Genomic DNA, 9,026 nt, shown 5'->3' with positions numbered 1-9,026 from the left:
CCATCCATCCCCCTCCCTCTCCATCCGTCCCCCTCCCTCTCTATCCATCCCCCTCCCTCTCCATCCGTCCCCCTCCCTCTCCATCCGTCCCACTCCCTCTCCATCCGTCCCCCTCCCTCTCCATCCTTCCCACTCCCTCTCCATCCGTCCCACTCCCTCTCCATCCATCCCCCTCCCTCTCCATCCGTCCCCCCCCTCTCCATCCGTCCCCCTCCCTCTCCCTTCGTCTCCCTCCCTCTCCCTTCGTCCCCCTCCCTCTCCCTTCGTCTCCCTCCATCCGTCCCCTCCCTCTCCCTTCGTCCCCCTCCCTCTCCATCCATCCCCCTCCCTCTCCATCCGTCTCCCTCCCTCTCCATCCATCCCACTCCCCTCTCCATCCGTCCCACTCCCTCTCCCTTCGTCTTCCTCCCTCTCCATCCGTCTCCCTCCCTCTCCATCCGTCCCACTCCCTCTCCATCCGTCCCCTCCCTCTCCATCCGTCCCCCTCCCTCTCCATCCGTCCCCCCTCCCTCTCCCTTCGTCTCCCTCCCTCTCCCTTCGTCCCCCTCCCTCTCCCTTCGTCTCCCCTCCCTCTCCATCCGTCCCCTCCCTCTCCCTTCGTCCCCCTCCCTCTCCATCCTTCCCCCTCCCTCCTCTCCATCCGTCTCCCCTCCCTCTCCATCCATCCCCCTCCCTCTCCATCCGTCCCACTCCCTCTCCCTTCGTCTTCCCTCCCTCTCCATCCGTCCCCCTCCCCTCTCCATCCGTCCCCCTCCCTCTCCATCCGTCCCCCTCCCTCTCCATCCGTCCCCCTCCCTCTCCATCCATCCACCTCCCTCTCCATCCGTCTCCCTCCCTCTCCATCCATCCCCCTCCCTCTCCATCCGTCCCCCTCCCTCTCCATCCGTCCCCCTCCCTCTCCCTCCGTCTCCCTCCCTCTCCCTCCGTCCCCCTATCTCTCTCTCCGTCCCAGTCCAGTACATGAAACTGACCAACTTCTCCAACTACTACCACCTGATGCCAAAAAACGCCGACACGTCAGTAACCCCACCTGAACACACCTGCTTGTTAACTCATTAGCGCCGCCGGTCGATCTCCGCCACAGCTTTTGATAGTCAGCGGCGCGGAACGGCGGACAGGGGAGTGTGTGTGTGTGTGTGTGGGGGATAACAAAGCTGCCAACGTCATACAGCGGGTATGCCAGTGGCCGCGCGGTTCCTGGTCACGTAAGAGTTAATGACAAGTCATACGATACTGCACTTTGTTTGATGACCGAGAGGGTGAGAGGGGGGAGGCGGGGTTGGGGGTTGGGGGGGGGGGGAGCGGCAGGCTGATTGCCTCGATAAAGGGAAGCGAGGCGAGCGTGGGCACACACACACACACACACACACACACACACACACACAGAAGCATGCGCACACCCCTCCCCCTCTCCCGCCAAGCCTCCACCACCGCATCCCCAAACCCCACACCCACAGGCATTCATACATTGGTATTTGCATCCATGCAGCTCACTGCGTGTGCACTGTACTGGATACCTCCACTACCACTCCTCCTCCTCCTCTTCTTTTTCTCATCATCATCATCATCATCATCAACAACATCAGTGTTAGGATCTTATTACCATTATCATCATTTGTTATGTTAATAACAGTCACATGTTAAGTCATATGTTTATAACAAATGATGATCATAGTAATAAGATCCTAACACTGAACAATCGGAATTCCATTGGAAGTGTGGGGTTGGGGGCGGGGGTGGGGAAGCTAGGGAGGGGAGCAGTACAGATTTCTTGCTGTTTATAACTATAGTGCCTTCCAAAGACAATAAATGAACCATAGAAGCTATGTGTGTCTGGTGCCAAAAATGCTTCTGAGACGACCTCATGATTAATCGTACACAAATCTCGTGGGACCCACTACCCACGAGACTGCTGCTGAATCTTTTCAGATGCCCTCACCCGTTGGCGCCTGTTCGGATGCAGCCATCAACCAACCCCATAACAAGCCTGCTACTAATGACAGTAATGACTTAATGGTGGAGCCAGACTGGCCAGTCCCTCTCTCACTTAAGTGGAGACCGTCACCACCACGTCCCTCCAACGGCAGCCCTGCTTCACCAGTAATGAAGACCTTGATGTGGTCTGGCAATGGGTGTGAGACTGGAGGGCAAAATCGAATTTAAACTCACAAATTAATAAGAGTGTGATGTGAAGAGCCACCGACTTGAAAGAAAATTCCTTTCTATTCCCTGAAGATTAATTCAAACTGATGACTGCTTTGGTTTGTAAACCCACGGTGCTTTCATTGTGAGTCCGAATCTGTTGCGAGAAAAAATAGTAATACAATACAATACAATACAATACAATACAATACAATACAACAGCCCTGAAATAATCTTTTTGCAGTGGGCTTGCCTTTGAGGAACAAGATTTTATCTGGACCAGGGTTTAGTTCGTGTCATACTTTTTTTTTCCTCTGCTTAAGCTACGCACAATAAGATTGCAGGACTGGGATAATCACGTTCAAGACAGGGAAGATTTGCTTTGTGTTTGTTGTCGTTTAATAGAACCTCATTTAATAGAATGATGACCTTAAAATTAATCATTCAACAGAACAGTACAGAGGAATGAATATGAGTAGAATTGCGATAATGTCAATCAACAAATCCTACGTTCGGTATCAGTGATAGTCAACGGTATGAATAAAACGAAAGTAGTAAACAGATGTTTTATCCTTTGTTTTGATCCGACAGCGAAAATGAAGTCCATTTTGTTCTTTGTTGAACATTGCTGGGTGATCTGAGAACGAAATGAACTCCGAAAATGTATGAAAAGATCCCCTCATTTTTCAGGAAGTCTTGATTTGGCCTTAAAAATAAAACACGAAAGTGTTGTTGTTAATTTTGCTACATGCCTGAACACGTACTTCAAAAAAAGAAAGAAAAAAGTACTATTGTGTCATAATTGTGCTTACTTGAATGTGTACGTGAATATTTCATGTGTCAAACGAAAATTCCCCTTCAATGCAGCCATGACCATTTTTGCATAAAGATATCTTCATCGTTATCTCTGTCTGTGTCTCTCGCATTCCTTGTCCTTTCTGATTCTGTCCCATGCATATCTTGAATATGATTTCCAGGGTATTCAGATCGTATGCAGACGAGAGGCTTTTCCCATCGCTCGCTTTTTAGTGCCAAAGCATGTCTTTCCGGAGTCATATTTTCAGGAGACTGTGCAACACTATTTACATATTCCCCACAGAAGCCACAGAGAGTGCCGCCGAGATGCAAACGAAATCGTTCACCGAGGCCTGTTCCATATAACGAACTTACTTACGTAGCCAACGGAAGCGAAGCGAATGTGGACATATTGCTTTACTTCAGCTTCTAAGCCACAAAACTAAAGAATGGATTGGGAGGGTGTGGTGGGGGTGGACTGAAGTTTTTTTCAGTGGTGAAACCCTAACAGAAAAGACTGGCAGATGTTTAGTCTGGCCATAAACTGTTTCATTTTCAAGAAAACATCAAAACCTGCAGATGTTTAGTCTGGCCATAAACAGTTTGAGTTTCAAGAAAACATCAAAACCTGCGGACTGATCCATATTCGCTGCGCCACATCTGCTGAATCAAAAGACAAAACGGGAGCTGAAGCCTTCTCTAAAAATATTTTTTTTAAGATAAACAAAATAAACAAACAGGTATCTACTTCAAAACGCAATTGAACTGAAAGATGCAAAGAAAGCAAATTACTGAAATTTAATAAGAAGAAAAATAATCATTGGTCAGCGAACTTTTGCACACCCATGCACGCACGCGTGCATTCCCACACAAGCGTACACACACAAATGCACACACAGACTTACACACACACACACACACACACACACACACACACACACACACACACACCCACACACACACACATGTGGCCGCGCGTGTACACACGCATAAATGCAGTGAGCTGGTCAGGGTTCGAACGAAAACATGTTATGTTTTGCATATTAAATACAATTTTAACATATTGTTTAGGTTATTTTGTATTTTGTATTTCATTTTATCACAACAGATTTCTCTGTGTGAAATTCGGGCTGCTTTCCACAGGGAGAGCGCGTCGCTACACTACAGCGCCACTCATTTTTTTTGTATTTTTTCCTGCGTGCAGTTTTATTTGTTTTTCCTATCGAAGTGGATTTTTCTACAGAATTTTACCAGGAACAAACCCTTTTGTTCCCGTGGGTTCTTTTACGTGCGCTAAGTGCATGCTGCACACGGGACCTCGGTTTATCGTCTCATCCGAATGACTAGCGTCCAGACCACCACTCAAGGTCTAGTGGAGGGGGAGAAAATATCGGTGGCTGAGCCGTGATTCGAACCAGCGCGCTCAAATTCTCTCGCTTCCTAGGTGGACGCGTTACCTCTAGGCCATCACTCCATATATGTGTTCGTAACCGTGCGTTTTCAATGTCATTGATTATTATGCTGTATATAGTACATGAAACCTAGAACTGGTGACCAATACACGTCTGTTGTGTGTTGACTGCAGTAAAAAAAAACACACACCAAAAACCAACAACAACAAAACAACAACAACAAACCATTCCGGTGTTATCTAATCAATTGAAAACAACAACAACAAAAAGAAAACAGTAACGATAATGAATCAACATGCAATGTGTAGTTTACACAAAAAAAGTCTTTCTTAACATGAATTATAGAGATATGCTCGCAATTATTATGTTTAAAAAGCAATTGAGATGTTTGTGAAGAAAAAACATAATGAATAGGGTCTAGAACTTTTCATGTCTCTTCCACTGGATTTGCAATGCAATGCAATGCAATACAATACAGTACAATACAATACATCTTTGTTAATCTGACTGAAAATTAATTGTTTCGAATTTTAGCATTCTCAGCTGTTGGGTGTCTTTAGAGCTTTCCTTATCACAGACAATTGACATGTATAGAACCCCTCGCGTTTCAACCAGTGGTTACATTTTATAACTTAACGTAACCAGTGAGTGTGTTTAGAACTTATCTTATCTCAGCCAATGGATTTATTTAGAACTGAACTCAATCAGTGATTTAGAACTGAACTCAATCAGTGGATATATTTAGAACTGATCTCTTCTCAACCAGTGGGCGTATTCAGATCTTATCTTATGTCAACCATTGGATGTATTTAGATCTGATCGGATCTCAACCACTTTCAGTTTCAGTTTCTCAAAGAGGCGTCACTGTGTTCGGACAAATCCATAAACTCTTACACCACGTCTGCTAGACAGATGCTTGACCAGCAGCATAACCCAACGCGCTTAGTCAGGCCTTGAGTGCATGCTTATATATGTGTGTGGGCCAACCTGTCAGGGTGGATTTCTTCCACAGAATTTTGCCAGAGGACAACACTCTCGTTGCCAACTAGTGGCTGTATTTAGAACTTACCTCATCTCAACCGGTGGATGTACTTAGACCTTACCGCATCTCAACCAATGGATATATTAAGAACTCATCTCAACCAGTGGATGATATACAGTACCGATCTCACCTCAGTCACTCCTTTCACGAAGTTGTATTTAGAATCTACCTTCCTTCTCTCAATCAGCAGATGTATCTATAATTTTCATTCTCTTAACCAGCAGCTGTATTTAGAATTCGTTTATCGTTTATGTAGGTCTATCTATAATCTCCCATACCTCAACTAGTAGATGTTTTTAGAACATTCCTTATCGCATTCTAGTCTTTGGATAAACTCAGAACTTGTTTCTCTCTCTCTCTCTCTCTCTCTCTCTCTCTCTCTCTCTGTCTCTGTCTCTGTCTCTCTCTCTCTCTCTCTCTCTCTCTCTCTCTCTCTCTCTCTCTCTGTCCCCGCCATAGAGAAAGATAGCTGGTCGTTTTTGTTAGCCGAAAATTTGGTTTGTCAAAGAGGTTCCCGGTTAGTTAGTTGTATTTGTATAATTCTACGTTCGATTTTTACTCTTACTTAGATGTAATTGGTTTACTTAAACGGCTTACATACCGTCGATTGGACCGAACACATTGTGGGGAACAGTGAAACTCAAGTGCTCCACTTAGGAGATTGACTGCTTTGTGTATAACCAGCGTGGACTGCACGACGCTCCCTCTTCAGAGCTGCATGTCTGCCCTGCGTATAGTCAGTCCCACACACAATACCATTCATCTTCCACACAATGCAATGATTATGAGTTAATTTTTGCGCTGGGACGCACAGGATGGGTATGGGGGAGAAAGGGGGGATTTTCTGCCCGGTGTTCTGCCAGTGTGCGCTAAATGGACTTTGATGTGGCAATAATGTTCGGACGAAAGGTTTGAATGGATTATTCATCAGCTTCTCATTCATTCGACTGATTCGGTTTGGCTGAGCTTTTCAGGTGTGCGTTGCTATGGTGATTAACTTTTATGGCCCGCTAGTGAGGTAAGAGTGGATGGAGTGTGGTAACTTTGCTGAGAGGTGAAGTGCAGTAAAGTGCATTGTTGCCGAAAAAGATTGCGTTCTTTGGTTTCCCGTGCTTGCTCATTCGAATAAGGGCTCGTGCACGTGGATCGAGGCATAAAAGGGCCCTGGATGTGGGTAAAACTTTCTTTTCCGTTTGTGTTTGTTGAGGTAGAGAGGATGATGGCGATGCTGCTACGATGTAAACTGTTGTTGTTGTTGTTGTTGTTTAGGTTTGAAACTACACGACAGAGCTGTGCTCAGTACTGTTTTTTTCTTTCGTTTCATATGCAGGCGTTGATCAGGCCCGATAGATATAGATACCTCGAGAGTGCGGGTTGAACAAAACTTTAAAAAGTACCTCCAAGTAACATATGGCATTCGATTGTACGCATCCGTCTTCCCGTTCAACTTCGGGTATGAACTATCCATAGGCAAAAAAACAAAAAACAAAACAAAATCAAAACAAAACCAAAAAAATCGACATCAATTAAGCAACAACAACAATAGCAATATCAATAATAATCATGATAATAATAATGATGATGATAATAATAATAATTATTATAATTATAATAATTATAATAGTTTCAGTATCAGTAGCTCAAGGAGGCGTCACTGCGTTCGGACAAATCCATATACGCTACACCACATCTACCAAGCAGATGCCTGACCAGCAGCGTAACCCAACGCGCTTAGTCAGGCCTTGAAAAAAAAAAAAATTATAATAATGATAATGATGATGATACTACTAATACTGATAATGATACTAATGATGATGGTAATGACAACGATAATAACAACAACAATGATAATGATGATAATGATAATAATCATGATGGTGATGATGGTTATGATGATGACGACGATAAAAAGAAACGCACCTATATGCTTCTGACTGGGTTGGAACCCCTGACCTTCCAATCGTTCGTCATTCACGTTAATGACTTCGCCATTGTGGCTGAAGGCTTGATTCATTCATTCATCCATTCCTTCCTTCTTCCCTGCCTTCCTTCCTTCCTTCCTTCATTTGATTGTTTGTTTATTTGTATGATTATAAACGACATCATGTTTGTGACCTTCTTTAAATCAGCAAGCACAAATGAACCATGTTTCCAATGATTGTTGATACCTTAACGCTCAGGGGACACACACACACACACACACACACACACACACACACACACACACACACACACACACACACACACACACACACACAGACAACAAAATGACAAAATTTTTTTATTGGCAAATAGCGTTTTACAGCTCTAGTGCCAAGGGGGATTATTCAGCTTATTTTAGTAGACGACGAAAAAAGAAAAAAAAAGAAGAAAAAAGTAAAACGAAAAATAAGGGGAAATAACAAGCAAATAAGTACATATTCATAAACACATAAACACTCATACATTCACACCCACATTAATACAACATATTCCCTATTACTCATGCATAATACTAAGTAATTAATTCGAACATATGACCATCCAACTTTGCAGCCGAGCCTTTTTTGGTTATTTACCAATCTAAATTGAGTTATGGATCTTATATTTTATTCTGCATTATATTTCTATCATGTTAAAATGATCGTTCTGTTAATCTTTTCCTTCGAATGTTGTATGCTTCTACAATATATTTAGCGAGTGAAAATAGGATGTCTTCATTATCTGATGAAAGGATAGCTACTAGATCATGTCTTAATGCAAACGGATGAGTAAAGAATGAATAATCATTTCTAATAACACTGTATTCCTTACAATGGAAAACAAAATGATCCTCATTTTCTAAGTCCTGATGACACAACTGACATACACTATCACTTTCACTGTTTTGAATATACCATACTCTATTTGCATTAAGCCCTAAGGTCCTGGATCGAAATCGAGAAAGGAGACACCGTTGCCATTTATTTGTAATTATGGAAATGTATTTTTCCGACTGGAAAATATTTTTGAATGAAAAATACCAATTATATCTTGGATTTTCTTCCATGTCTGAATGCCAGTTTTGCTTGTATATGTTGATAAGACGATCCTTAAATTCCGAAATAAATGCGACATAACTCCCTACTCCTTGGCTAATCCATACAATCCCAAACCCATTTTTAACCAAAACATTTTTTACATTGTCTATCCAGTTCTTCTTTCCTTCTTCATGCTGCTGTAGTAACATACCATAGGCCTGCTTACACAGTCTTGTCGGCGGTAATTTAATAAGTTTTAACCAATACTTTATGCACTTAATTATTGTACGAATTTTCAGTGGATATCTACCCGTTTCCCCATATGCTACTTGATTAGATGAATGAAGTGGTATATTCAAAAAACGTTTTATTGCATATGTATGAATGATTTCCATTTGTTTATTATCGTAGATACCCCAAATTTCTGGTGCATATGTGAGCATCGGCTCTATCTGTGTGTTAAAGAGTTTCCAGTAAAGTGAGAGAGAGAGAGAGTGAGAGAGAGAGAGAGAGAGAGAGAGCACAATTCACAGAAGCACTGCCAAAATAAAATGCCAACTGAAAGACGCACAGTGGATCGTGTAATCCCCTGTCCCTTCTTGCTTCACTGGTTTGCAGGACTGACACGGCACAGAC

The sequence above is a fragment of the Babylonia areolata genome, chromosome 3 (genome assembly GCF_041734735.1).
Source record: "Babylonia areolata isolate BAREFJ2019XMU chromosome 3, ASM4173473v1, whole genome shotgun sequence".
NCBI classification, from domain to species: Eukaryota; Metazoa; Mollusca; class Gastropoda; order Neogastropoda; family Buccinidae; genus Babylonia; species Babylonia areolata.
This window is presented reverse-complemented; position numbering follows the sequence as displayed.